We start from the raw sequence: 12,691 nt of genomic DNA, 5'->3' as shown, positions 1-12,691 counted from the left end.
TGTTACTGGAATGTGAGACACAGACAGGCTGTAGCTTCAGCAGTAGCTGAGCCCTGTGGTCTAACAGTGGACAGGGAAGTACAGCTCAGTAGTTTCAGGGCAGCCACTGAGATTTAAGCTCCTTTTTGAGTTCCTTTTGAGTTCCTGTTGGGAAATATGAGTATTCAGTTAATGTTTTTGCCCTCAATCTATCTCTGTATTATGTTTTGGGAAGTTTAGCTCTCAATATCTGAGTGGTAACTACTGAGATTTAAGTTCTGAAGCTCCTTTTTAATTCCTGTTGGGTAAAATATGGGTATTCATCAGTTTAAGTTTATGTTTAGCTTTCCTTATCTGAGAGGCAGCAACTGACATTTTAGTTCTTCTGGAGTTTCATTTGCATTCCTGTTGGGTGACGAATCGCCAGTATTCAGGGTTTTTTTCCCCCGATGTCATCCCATCTCCAAATTTAATCTGAAATGTACTGTAGGTAATTCTTGGGCAGCCGTGGCCTAGTGGTTAGAGAATTGGTCAGTCAATTTAGGGGTCCCACCTGACCTCTCCCTTACATTTCCATCCATGGCTGAAGTGCCCTTGAACAAAGCACCTAACCCCACATTGCTCCAGGGACTGTAATCAATAATAACTGTAAGTCGCTTTGGATAAAAAAGTGTCATATACAGTACATAATCTATATATGTACAGTATACTAGTGTATGTAACCTGCTCAAGAGTTGGGTCTCTGGGTCTGCTTCGCAATATGGTTTTCGAAACTAGTCAAAGCTGAGCTGCACTCCGCCATTTGAACTGTGATTTAAGACTCCATCCCCACATGCCTCTGACTCATCACCACCCAACATAATATAATTCACATATGAGTGGGTGGCTAACCCCTCTCCTCCACCCTCTCCCCTAACCCCCCTGAGGAAATGATCTGATGATTGCCCCGTCGGTTAATGATTGATGGTCCCAATCGGTCTGTTAAGACAATTGGGCACCACACCAAAAAACCTTGAAATCTGTGCAGGCCTTGGAAAACCAATTAAGCTCAAGATTTGCAAAGGGCAGGGGAACGGGAAACCACATAGGGGCGATGCGATGCAGGGTGGGGTGGGGTGGGGTGGATGAGGGCTTTTACCAAGACATTTTTACCTGCGATAATGAAGGCCTGTATTTAGGTTTCAACTTGAATTACTCTAGATGCATTAACCACAACAGTCATTCTGTGCAACATTATGAGGGAGGGTACACACGCACGCACACGAGCACACACACACACACACACACACACACGTGCGCGCACACACACACACACACACACACACACACACACACACACACCAAGAGAGAGCACCGATAACTGATTTTACATTCGCTGTACAGATACGTAGTAAACATGCACATTCACATGTACACACACACACAAACAAATATTACCTCTAACACACAGACACACACGCACATGCACATTACTCCACAGCAGATACCAGACGAGGTGTGCTGCTCTGGCTGTTTTTTTTTCTTCTTCTTCTTTCCCTCCCCGTCCCGTCTGGGTGTACGGGGAGTTTTGCTGCCTGAGGCGGTATGAGCCCCGGCATGCCTGGCTCTCAGTGGGCCGTCTCGCCGCTACGACTACTCTGCTGCCCTCGGGGGAAAGGGTGTCCACGCACGGCACGCCACGGCACACAGTACTGCACGGGAATGTCTGAACCGCAGGCGGCACACGCCACTTCTACTCCTCCATTAATGTACCAGGATTAGTAACAGGTGGTTAATACCATTCCATTTGATGGAGAGAGAGAGAGAGAGAGAGGGAGGGAGAGGGGCAGTGAAAGAGAGGGAGAGAGAGAATCTTTCCAATATTAACTCAATGGTCTCTCTGCTTCTATGGCAAGATGGAATATACTGTAGGAGTTTTTTTCGGTTAATAGCGGCCTTGTGAGGTAAAAGTGATTGTTTTTTATGACCTGCAGATGTTAGTGCGATCAGCGTGTGCTTTTTTAGCCCTCGCAGCTACAGTGTGATGAAACAGACCCAGATGATATTTTTAACCGCCAGAGTCATGCCATAGCCACATTAATGTAGGCCGAATTAGGAAAACAGAGAGGACACAAGACACACATAAAGAACACATCGAAAACACACCTGGCATATGAGAGGTGGTGACGAAAAGTGTTTTTTTATTATTGTAGGATGGCAAAATAGTCTTCGGTGTCTGCCCGTTGTATAGCTACCAACCAAAACCACAGACAGCCGTGCAACCATGACAACCCTGCATTCCACCGTGTCGTTCACCTTATGACAGCTCTCCGTTTGAGCTATTAATGTGCTGCAAGTTGTCTGGCACAGTTGCAGTTTGATCCACTTGGCACGACACACTGCAACAAGTCATACAAAAACATTCCAGACCACACGAGGAAGCCAAAACTTACATAAGCCCTCTGTTCTGAAAAATGTACTGGACTTTTGTAAGACACATTTTTAGGTATTGGCTGTATATGAATATTAAAGGGTTTTTTTAGTTTGTTGTTTCCCAATTGGTGGAATTCTTGTTTTAAGTAGCCTACCACAACTACACTGAGGAAATAAAATAATAGCTGGAAGTTCCATGTGTGGAAGTGATACTTGTGTTTTTGTCCAAGTACAGTGCCCTCCATTATTATTGGCACCCCTGGTTGAGATGTGTTTTTTAGCTTCCAATTATTATTATTTTTCTCTAAATAATATGGGACCTTAATGGAAAAAAGAGAAAAATCCAACCTTCAATACAAGTGCATTTATTCAGTGGGGAAAAAATCCCACATAAAGAAATAATTATTTGACATCAAATAATGTGTGTCACAATTATTAGCACCCCTGTTGTTAATATTTTGTACAACCCCCTTTTGCCAACAAAACAGCACCTAATCTTCTCCTATAATGTTTCACAAGATGGGAAAAGACAGAAAGAGGGATCTTCAGCCATTCCTCTTTGCAGAATCTCTCTAAATCATCCAGAGACCTGGGTCCTCTCCTCTGTACTCTCCTCTTCAGCTCACCCCACAGGTTCTCAATGGGGTTGAGGTCTGGGGACTGAGATGGCCATGGGAGGAGCTTGATTTTGTGTCTGGTTAACCATTTCTGTGTAGATTTGGCCATATGTTTAGGGTCATTGTCTTGCTGAAAGACCCAGTGACGACCCATCTTCAGCTTTTTGGCAGAGGGCAACAGATTTTGATTTAAAATGTCCTGGTATTTCAAAGCATTCATGATGCCATGCACCCTAACAAGCTTCCCAGGGCCTTTGGAAGCGAAACAGCCCCACAGCATCACTGACCCACCCCCATACTTCACAGTGGGTATGAGGTGCTTTTCAGCATGCGCATCTTTTGTGGCACGCCAGACCCACTTAGAGTGTTTGTTGCCAAAAAGCTCAATCTTGGTCTCATCTGACCAAAGCACACGGTCCCAGTTGAAGCCCCAATACCGCTGGGCGAACTCCAGACGTTTGCGTTTATGATTGTGGGTGAGGAAAGGTTTTCTCCGTGCATGCCTCCCAAACAGCTTGTTGGCGTGTAGACAGCGCCTGATGGTTGATTTGGAGACTTTGTGACCCCAGGATGCTACCATTTGTTGTAATTCTGTAACAGTGAGCTTTGGAGATATTTTGATTTCTCTTACCATCCTCCTCACTGTGCGTGGTGGCAAAATAAACTTGGGTCCTCGTCCAGGCTTGTTTACCACTGTTCCAGTTGTTTTGAACTTCTTAATTATTCCTCTCACAGTAGATATGGGCAGCTGCAGTTGAGTGGCAATCTTCTTGTAGCCTCTGCCTGACCTGTGAAGGTCGACGCACATCTGCCTCACTTGTATGCTGTGTTCCTTTGTCTTTCCCATGTTTAAGAGTGGATAAGAGAAATGGCCTCGGTGTCACGTCATATTTATACCCCAGGGAAACAGGAAGTGATGAATTACTAATTAAATGTTCCTACATACTCTGGTAAACTTTGTAAACTACTGTAGAAATGACAGAAATGCTTCAATTATATTTATTTCCTGGGAATTGTTAAGGGTGCCAATAAATAATTATTTTTTAGTCAGGGATTTTTTTTATTTTCCTACAATTCATTTGAGTTGAAGGCTACATTTTCCTAAAATTTTCAGTGTGACAGTATTCTTCTGCAATAAACACTGAATTTATTTTAAGGCTTTTAACACATCTCAACCAGGGGTGCCAATAATTATGGAGGGCACTGTAAATATTGAAGGAACAGCAATACTGCACTTCATGTGAACAAACGTATGTGTTTTTATCAAGTCATCTGTTTTTTTTTTGAGTAACTCTGTAGTGTTTCGAAATTGTATATATTGTACAAGTGTGTTACAGATTTTTTATTACCACATAATTATCTTGATTTGTCATCTAACATCTGATGTTTTTCACAATCTGATAGTGCTGTCTCAAGTGTCCAATGGTAATAAATCTTTAAAAACTTTCCAGTCTGTGTCGATGAGGTATGTGAAGTATTACAGAAGTGTTCCCCCATGGGGGCTGTAGGTAGTATGAATATCAGTCATGTATGGATATGCTTACCACTGGAGGTCATCTGTCTGCTGTGCGCTCCTCTCATTTGTCTTCTAGTTAAAGACTTTGCATTTTTTCTAATCTGGTTAGACTTGACCAAGACTTGCTCTTTCGCATGTCTCTTCCCCCCCTGCAGTGGGATCGAGTCAGAGTCAGGGCATGACGCTCACTTCAAACATTCAGTAACATCTCCACACATACTCACAGTCACAGACATCAACACAGACACTAGCACATACAGTACAAGTACAGTTCAGTTTAGTGTGGGAAAAGTTGTTTACGTGAAGTGTCGCGGCCATTTTCTCTTGTTAGTCTTTTTTTGAAGGCTTCTGTTTACCGCCAGTAAATTAATTTCAACTCGATTAGCACATTATATTTGAACAGCCAGAGGTTGAAAAGCCGGGCCGCACCAATGCAGTTTAATAAGATAACTTCTTGATTCAATACACACAGAAGTCAAAAGGTTTTTTTTTCAGTTGCTGCTGATATCTACACATGCAGCTGTGCTGGCTGGAAAAGATTCACGCCTGGTTGTTGTGATTGGCGTGCCTCCCCCACAGACCCCCCCTTCCCTCCCCTACACTACCCTGCCTGCCCTCCCCCCGACGAGTTTCACCTGACTTCATTTAGCAGGCATGTGCTCTTCCCAAATAAACAGGCCCCACGTGAGCGGCCCTGTGTCTGTCTGCACGCGCTCAGACCCCCGGCCTCTGTGCCCGTCGCCACTCGCCAGACATCATGTAGTATGACTGCGGTCAGGTCGTGGCAGGATTGGCCATAGGGCACGCAGGGCATGCGCCAGGTGGACGGTTGATGATTTTCGCCTGGTCCTCCCTACAATCACTCTGGGTGCATTCCAATATGCAACCTTGCGTCCTCCACTTGTGCTTGTGGCCTCGCCCCGCCTCCTGGTCCCTCCTCCGTGGAGAAAACAATAAAGTTTCCCAGCTGTCAGCCTAGCCACAACGACTTTTGGGGGACTGTTTTTCATTCACCATCCCAATTGCAAATGATAAATGGAGCTTTTGTGATATGTTAACATATAGGGCTATTGTCAGTGATGTCATCATGACATATTACTTCCTGGTATGAGGCCACAAGCACAAGTGGAGAACGCAAGGTCGCATATTGGAACGCACCCAATGTAGTGGTATCAGTCCTCATCCCAGCTGACCTATCGGAGTCAGATTTAAATATTCATATTGGTCGTTGTGGGTAAAATACCTCTTGAAAACACATTTTGTCACAGGCTTCATTGTCTCTCTTAATGCCTGGTGAAACGGTCTTGCCTGAAAATACCCAACCTTAAGTGTCCCAGTCCAGCCCTGGGTCAGGTCAGCTCTGGCTGTGTCCTTTCTTCCACAATACTGTAGGGGAAAAGCCAGAATCACACATGTAGCAATGGCCAGTTGTGTCCTGTTCCTCACTGGGAGGGTGCATTGTGTTGATGATTACCTTGGGACATCCTTGTATGAATGTAAGATAGGTTCACCCAATGTCTCCATGAACCGTGCCCATTTTTGATGGGTCTGTACTCAGAAAAAAACAACTTAGTGATCTGGGGCATCATGTCTAAAATTTGCTTACCTACAAAACACTTCTCAGATAAATGTTCATATGTATTAAGACTGACATAACATGAAAAAGTTCAATGGCACTGAATTTCATGTTAAATGGGATGTACCACTTGTTTAGGCATGGAGTGATGCATCTGAATTTTCTTGCATGTTTCTTTGCACATTTTGACATGTGCAAAGATTCAGTTGGAAATCCAAACAAGTTTTTGTACATGAGGCTCCAAATGTTTAAAGTGTACATGTCTCCTCTGCAATAACTAACACAAACTTAATTTCTTAATAAAGAAATTTGGATAAAGAAAGGGCTCTAAATTAGCTATTTCCATCACCAGCCAAAATGGCTAGTATATGTTGCTAGCCGCCAAACACATAACTAATGGGACAAATTGACTAGTAAGTTGTTTTTTCCACCAGCCAAACTGAAATTTCACCAGCATTTGGCCGGTTGGCTCTTGCTAATTTAGAGCCCTGGTCTCACATGTAAATTAAATTGCCACAAATCATCTGAATAAAGCCTTTCAAAAACTGCAATTTGCAAGGCAGCATCTACATTACCACATTTGGTAAAGAAAGCGGCCCCAACTGAACCACCACTCTCTCACTTGATGAGCCTGTGTCACTCTGATGACCCGCTGTGCATCCTGCTTTTCTTCTGCGCGATTCTTTCACTCTATTTCTGTCTTTCCTGGCACGCTGGCAGCCCACAGCGCTGCTCCGCTCTGCTCGGATCGGATCTGATGGGCCAGGCTTGAACCGGGCCAGCTGGACCTTTCATCCTTGCATTCCTCTCATAGTGGAACTCGCAGGCGCACACAGAACTCATGTCAGTCAAGCACAAATGAAGGCTGCATTCGTAAATGTCACCTATGCCTCTTTAAGGCAGCCTGCACTGCTCAGTGTACCGGTTGGAATAGCTGGACAGGGCCAGGAGGACGTAGTAAACAGGTTAGCCTTACAGATGGCAATGTTGGTAGATATGAAGAAGAAAAGACACACTGGATATAGTCTAGTTTTTTAATTGAGCTCTGAATCCCACATAATTAATTATTTGTTCTGTGTACAGAATTATTAGGCAAACAAGTGCAGTAGGCTATTTTGACTATATCGCCAATTTTATACATATTTTCCAACTCCAAATTTTCCAATTGTATGAACCTGAAAACCTATTGGATTTAAGCATCAGGTAATGTAAGAGAGGTTGTGATCTAAGGAGACTGGTGTGCATTAGCCAACTTGGTTACCTTCTGGATAACACACAGTGTATATGGGTATTCAGAAAGCAGTTGGAATTGTTCACTGTCAATTTTGCAGCATTAATTCAACAATTCCAATTCAACTTAAAGTGTTGTCTATATAATATTACAGCGTTGTTGCGATGCACTGATGGTTTAAAGCACTGTATGACCAATGACCTCTTAACTTTGTGTATACACTGATCACACCATACCAACTTCAACAAACTAGACCACAGGAATGATCCCTATTTTTGGAGAACGTTTTATTTTCAGGTTAACTAGTCTTGAGGGCACATCAAAGAGATGCATTAATGACAAACAGATATGGGAAGTGAGCCCCCTTTTCATAATTGCAGATCAGAGAGAGAGAGAGAGAGAGAGAGAGGAATGGGGGAAGAGTCCATGACATCTGCAACACATTTATGTCATGTCACAACAAAGAACATTAAGACTTAAAGTCCTACATACACGCACGCATACAAGAGAGAAAGAGAGAGAGAGAAAATGTGTACATTTGCCATGTAATTAGCACATTTTAACCACAGTCATGCTTTAAATGTGCTTACAATACATGTAATACAGTCTATACTACACTGAGACTTTACTTCCATTCTGTGTGTCCTCCATAAAGCAGGGTGAGTCAGGCCGTCTAGTGGCCCGTACATGTGGGTGATGTGGGTAGCGTGGGGCTATTGGGTTTCCCCCAGCGCTCCAGTTAAACTGCAGGAAGGATGATGTGCTGCGTCAGCTCTCATGACTTACAGTCTGATGGGATTTACCCCTCGTTCAGGAAGATTAGGCGGCCAGCACGGACAAAGACCCAATTTACAACTTCTTGGTTGTTTCTCTCTTCCTTTCTCGCTCTCCTCTTTCTCGGTTTCTCTCTTTCTCTCTTTCTCTCTCGCTCTGTCTATTTCTCTTTCTTTCTCTCTCTCTCTCTCTCTCTCTCTCTCTCTCTCTCTCTCTCTCTCTCTCTCTTTCTCTCTCTCTCTTTCTCTCTCTCTGTATGTGTGTACAATGACAAAAAATATATATACTTAAAGCACAAGCTAACAGTCCCCTAACATGATGTAAAAGGATGGGCAATAAAATATGCTTATGAGCATTAAAATAAACATTTTATACATTTCACACAACAATGAGTTGGAAAGGATGTGGAAAACAGTGCTACATTATTCATGGACACCAGGGGTGGGGAACATTTGTCTCGAGGGCCGTTTGTGACCCCTGAAGCCGTTTTATCCAGTCCCCCGATACAATTTTAATGTTATGCATCTTCACATGAAATATGACATATTTTGTAAAGGACTTTTAGAAAGAACATTTGTTATACAATTAAATTGTATTAATGGGATATAGAGAAGGTGAGGTCTGTTTTAAAGGTGGCTGCCTTCAATATAGGCCTAAAGTGCAGGGGGAAATCCTGGTTTGTGCTCATAGTACGGCCCTCGGAGGACTTTTACGGCCCTTGGTGAAATTTGAAGTGGCCCCTCGAATGAAAAAGGTTCCCCACCCCTGATGTACACCCTCAGAAATGGAGTATTAGGGGCGAAAAGGTGTGAAAGTGATGGCAGAGGGTTTTACTGCTCCAAGAAAACACATGCTGTGCGAGTTGCTTCTCTACTCCTGCACTGGAGACAACAAACTATCTACCAAAGTCCACAGTCCACCACAGTAGAAGGGCATATAGAGCACATGAAAATGAGCGATGTCGGTATGGTGATGATGTGAGAAAAAAACAAGTTTTACAAAATGATGTAGAGGAACAGTAATACTAATATTCAACGTGAAGCCTCATGCTATAGCCTACCACAAGCTTCACTTTAGTGTAGTCCACGGACCATCACAAGGGCACAAAGAAGACATTTTTTCTTTTTTTAAACTCCATAGTAGGTGAATTTGGCAGGCCCAGCCAAACTTTGATGTACGATCTCCTTAAAACCACTCATGTCAAGCCCACTACAATGAGAAGTCACAAAGTGCTTGGAGTTGAAGGGAGGGAGTTGGAGGGAGTTCAGTAACAAGGGGGAGATGGACCAGAAACACCATGTCATCACATTATCACGAATGATGTCACCCTTTTGAATATATGACTTGTGGTGCTCGACTGCACAGCAGACCTTATCGTATGGTTCAAGATAAGACCAGCCTTATCGCACTGTATTTCTTCTCCATAAGATGAGTCCAACAACAGAAGAAAAGAAACACTAGGCCTACTTTTACTGTCAAAACATTGGCAAGGCAACTGACACTTTTAAGTTAAATCAGAGTAAAATGATCCATGCAGCTACTTGCTTTATTTTTTTTACTAGTATTATGGGTCAATAGAACTTTTTACAGTGATTAATGCTTCTGATACGTTACGTTAACTCAAAGTAGAAAGCATCCATGCAGCTACTTTCTTCTACTGGTATTCTGTTTACTAATATGGGAAGCTGCGCAGAATTACAAGTTGGGCAAGAGCCAGGCAAGGTCAGAGGAGGTTTTTTTGTAATGCTACTGCTGCTATGTTGATATTGAGGAGAAGACTGACTAGGTCACTATAACACAAGTTTTTGTTCTGGAAAGTGGTGTAATTATTTTCCGCTGTCTCAAGACACACACACACACACATACACACACACACACTCACACTCACACTCACACTCACACACACAATCAGAACACACTACATTTACATGAGGGACACTCCCGCAGACACACAGGTCAGTGCAAGGACGTCTATGGAGGGCCATCAGGAAAACACTGAGTGGGTACAGTCCATTATCTTAACTCCCGTCCTTGACCTGTGCTTGAAGCCTCACGCTTCGCTTCACTCATGCCTCTGTTAAGAAAACAACAAAGTTTCCCCGCTGTCAGCCTAGCCACAACAACTTTTGGGGGACCTTTCCCCCATTCAACATCCAGATTTCAAATGAGAAAATTACCTTTGAATCTTGCTTTTGCGAGATATTGAATGAAACGTCTGTCATTAATGACATCATCATGAGGCTACAAGCACATGGGTGAGGGGAGTTAGGAGAATGGAAAGAGCCCAGTGTGTTCAACCTCACAAACACGCTTCCATCACGTCTGCTGCCCTCTTGTGCCACGTGGCCCTTAATGCTTCTAGATACAGAAATTGAATTTCAGGCTACTCACAGCAAAGTTTAACTGTTACTGGTATAATTCCCTTTCACGTATCTGCATTCATGTACGTATCGTTTTGTTTTTCCAGCATTTTGATCTACTGTTATTACGTGTTAAGTGTTTTACAATGAATTGCCTTGTAGTGTCTGGTGTGCACTTGATTTGAAAATGATATACTCTTATGTGTGAATACACACAACTCCGGCACACAGCAGCATGTGCAGCACATATTTATTATTTTTAAATATATATATATATATATATATATATATATATATATATATATATATATATATATGATGTCTTGGGTCAACAGACAACCTCTAGATTGAGGAAAAGACCTGTCAAAGAATTTCAGAGATCAAACACCAACATTCCAATGGGAAGTGAAACGTCACATACCTGCATAATGTAAGTAGGTTTGTAGAAGTCTGAACCCCCCCTCATTCTATTCTCCTGCCCCTGCCCTGCCTCACCACCACCACAAACTTCACCACCACCACCACAAACCATTCACTTTTTTCTGTTTTTTCTCTCTTTTTTTCTTCATTCTTCTCAGTCCAGGCCCTTGGAAGAGGATGACAGCAGTGTCCAAGGATGTGGAGCTGCTGCTGGGTTGAATGAGATTCTTTCCCCTGGCTGGTGATGGAGCTGGACTTGGAGCTAGTGGTGGTGGTGGAGCTGGGGCAGAGAGAGGGGCGGCTGCTGGACTTCCTTACCCTGACAGCTTTATTGGAGGGAGGGGGACCGCCGCTGCCGGAGGACCTGGTGCTGGAGCTACAGTACAGTACAGCAGGCCAAGCTAGCACACTCATCTCATGTCATGCCCAGATGAGAGAGAGAGAGAGAGAGAGAGAGAGAGAGAGAGAGAGAGAGAGAGAGAGCGAGAGAGAGAGCGAGAGAGAGAGAGAGAGAGAGAGAGAGAGAGAGAGAGCGAGAGCGAGAGCGAGAGCGAGAGCGAGAGCGAGCATCGTTGTGTGCTTTACTTTACTCTGGAATTAGCCTGAAAGGGATCCCATGAAAGACGTGTTGCTTTTTCATTCATGTTCAGAGGTATTTCATTGCATTGCAGTAGCAGTGCCCAAAATAGCGTAGTTCTTTTATACACATGGCGATGCTAAAGGGCTAAATGCATTCAAGAACAAACATTAGATCTAACACGTATCCTTTCGATGCTCATCACAGCCAACTACATATTGCAGAATGTGAATTTACATAGGCCTACATCTTGTATTGCACCGTGTATAAAGATTGCGAAGCCATATTAAATAAATGTCTAAAAAACAACAGGATTTACTGACAAACATCCTTTTTTTAACCCATTTTAACCTGATGCCGCGTAGATCTTATTTGACCTTTGGCGTCTGGAGCAGGCTCGTACGAAATTCCGAATGGAAAGAATTTCAATTTAAAGTAATGCCATAATACGAACACTAGGTGGTGGTGTTCTATGTACTTTCAATGGGTGGTGTAGATTAAATTCAAAGAAATTCAAGGTAATGGCACCACCTAGTGTTCGTATTATGGCATTATTTTGAATTGAAATTCTTTCCATTCGGAATTTCGTACAAGCCTGGTCTGGAGCGACAAACTGTACATATACGCTGCATTCAGGCTCTTGAGATTTGAGTATTTTTTCATTCAAAATGTGGCTATGTTAGAGTTGAATAAATACATTCTAATGCAGGATGAGGGTCTTATTTCATGTGTTTATGTGCTTTGGATATATTTAGATTTAGATTTATTTGGAGATATTTAGGCTTTAAAAGGCAGATGGCACCTTTTCCCAAAAAGGGCTTAGGCATTCAGCGGGCATTATTTTGCAGGTTAAATGCAAATATTGAGATTAGCACATTTTTAGGACCGACCCTAGTCTAAATAGTAGACGTAAAGGCAGGTGGCCATCTTTACAGGACGGTAAAAAGAGGCCCAGTATGTGAGTCAAGCATCCTCCCATCCTTATGACCAGCCTGAGCAGCGAAATACATCGAGGCTCCTTTCTTTTCCTCGCTTAGAACAATACATCAGTCAGTTTTCACAGACAAATAGATTGACCAGTGGTAACACTGCTACAGTGACACCAACATATACAGCTCCAGGCCACTTTATTAGAATAGCATGAAAAAGTTGATTTATTTCCATAATTCCATCAATAATGTTAAACTGTCATGGATTATAGATTCATGGCCCAGTTTTTTAAACTATTC

General features: G+C 43.0%; 1 protein-coding gene across 2 annotated transcripts in view; it reads left to right on the top strand.

The window, feature by feature from the left end:
- cdpf1 (cysteine rich DPF motif domain containing 1) overlaps nt 1–11,320 on the top strand; it is a 42,957-nt gene extending 31,637 nt beyond the window's left edge. Inside the window, exon 5 of one of the 2 annotated variants that reach the window (XR_010037792.1) lies at nt 11,049–11,320. The gene's annotated coding sequence lies outside the window, so the exon portion shown is untranslated. Of the gene's footprint in view, nt 1–11,043 lie in introns of both variants that reach the window. The other variant, XR_010037791.1, reaches the window with a different exon arrangement.
- The last annotated feature ends 1,371 nt before the right edge of the window (nt 11,321–12,691 follow it).

The sequence above is a fragment of the Engraulis encrasicolus genome, chromosome 15 (assembly GCF_034702125.1).
Source record: "Engraulis encrasicolus isolate BLACKSEA-1 chromosome 15, IST_EnEncr_1.0, whole genome shotgun sequence".
Lineage (NCBI taxonomy): Eukaryota > Metazoa > Chordata > Actinopteri > Clupeiformes > Engraulidae > Engraulis > Engraulis encrasicolus.
This window is presented reverse-complemented; position numbering and strand designations above follow the sequence as displayed.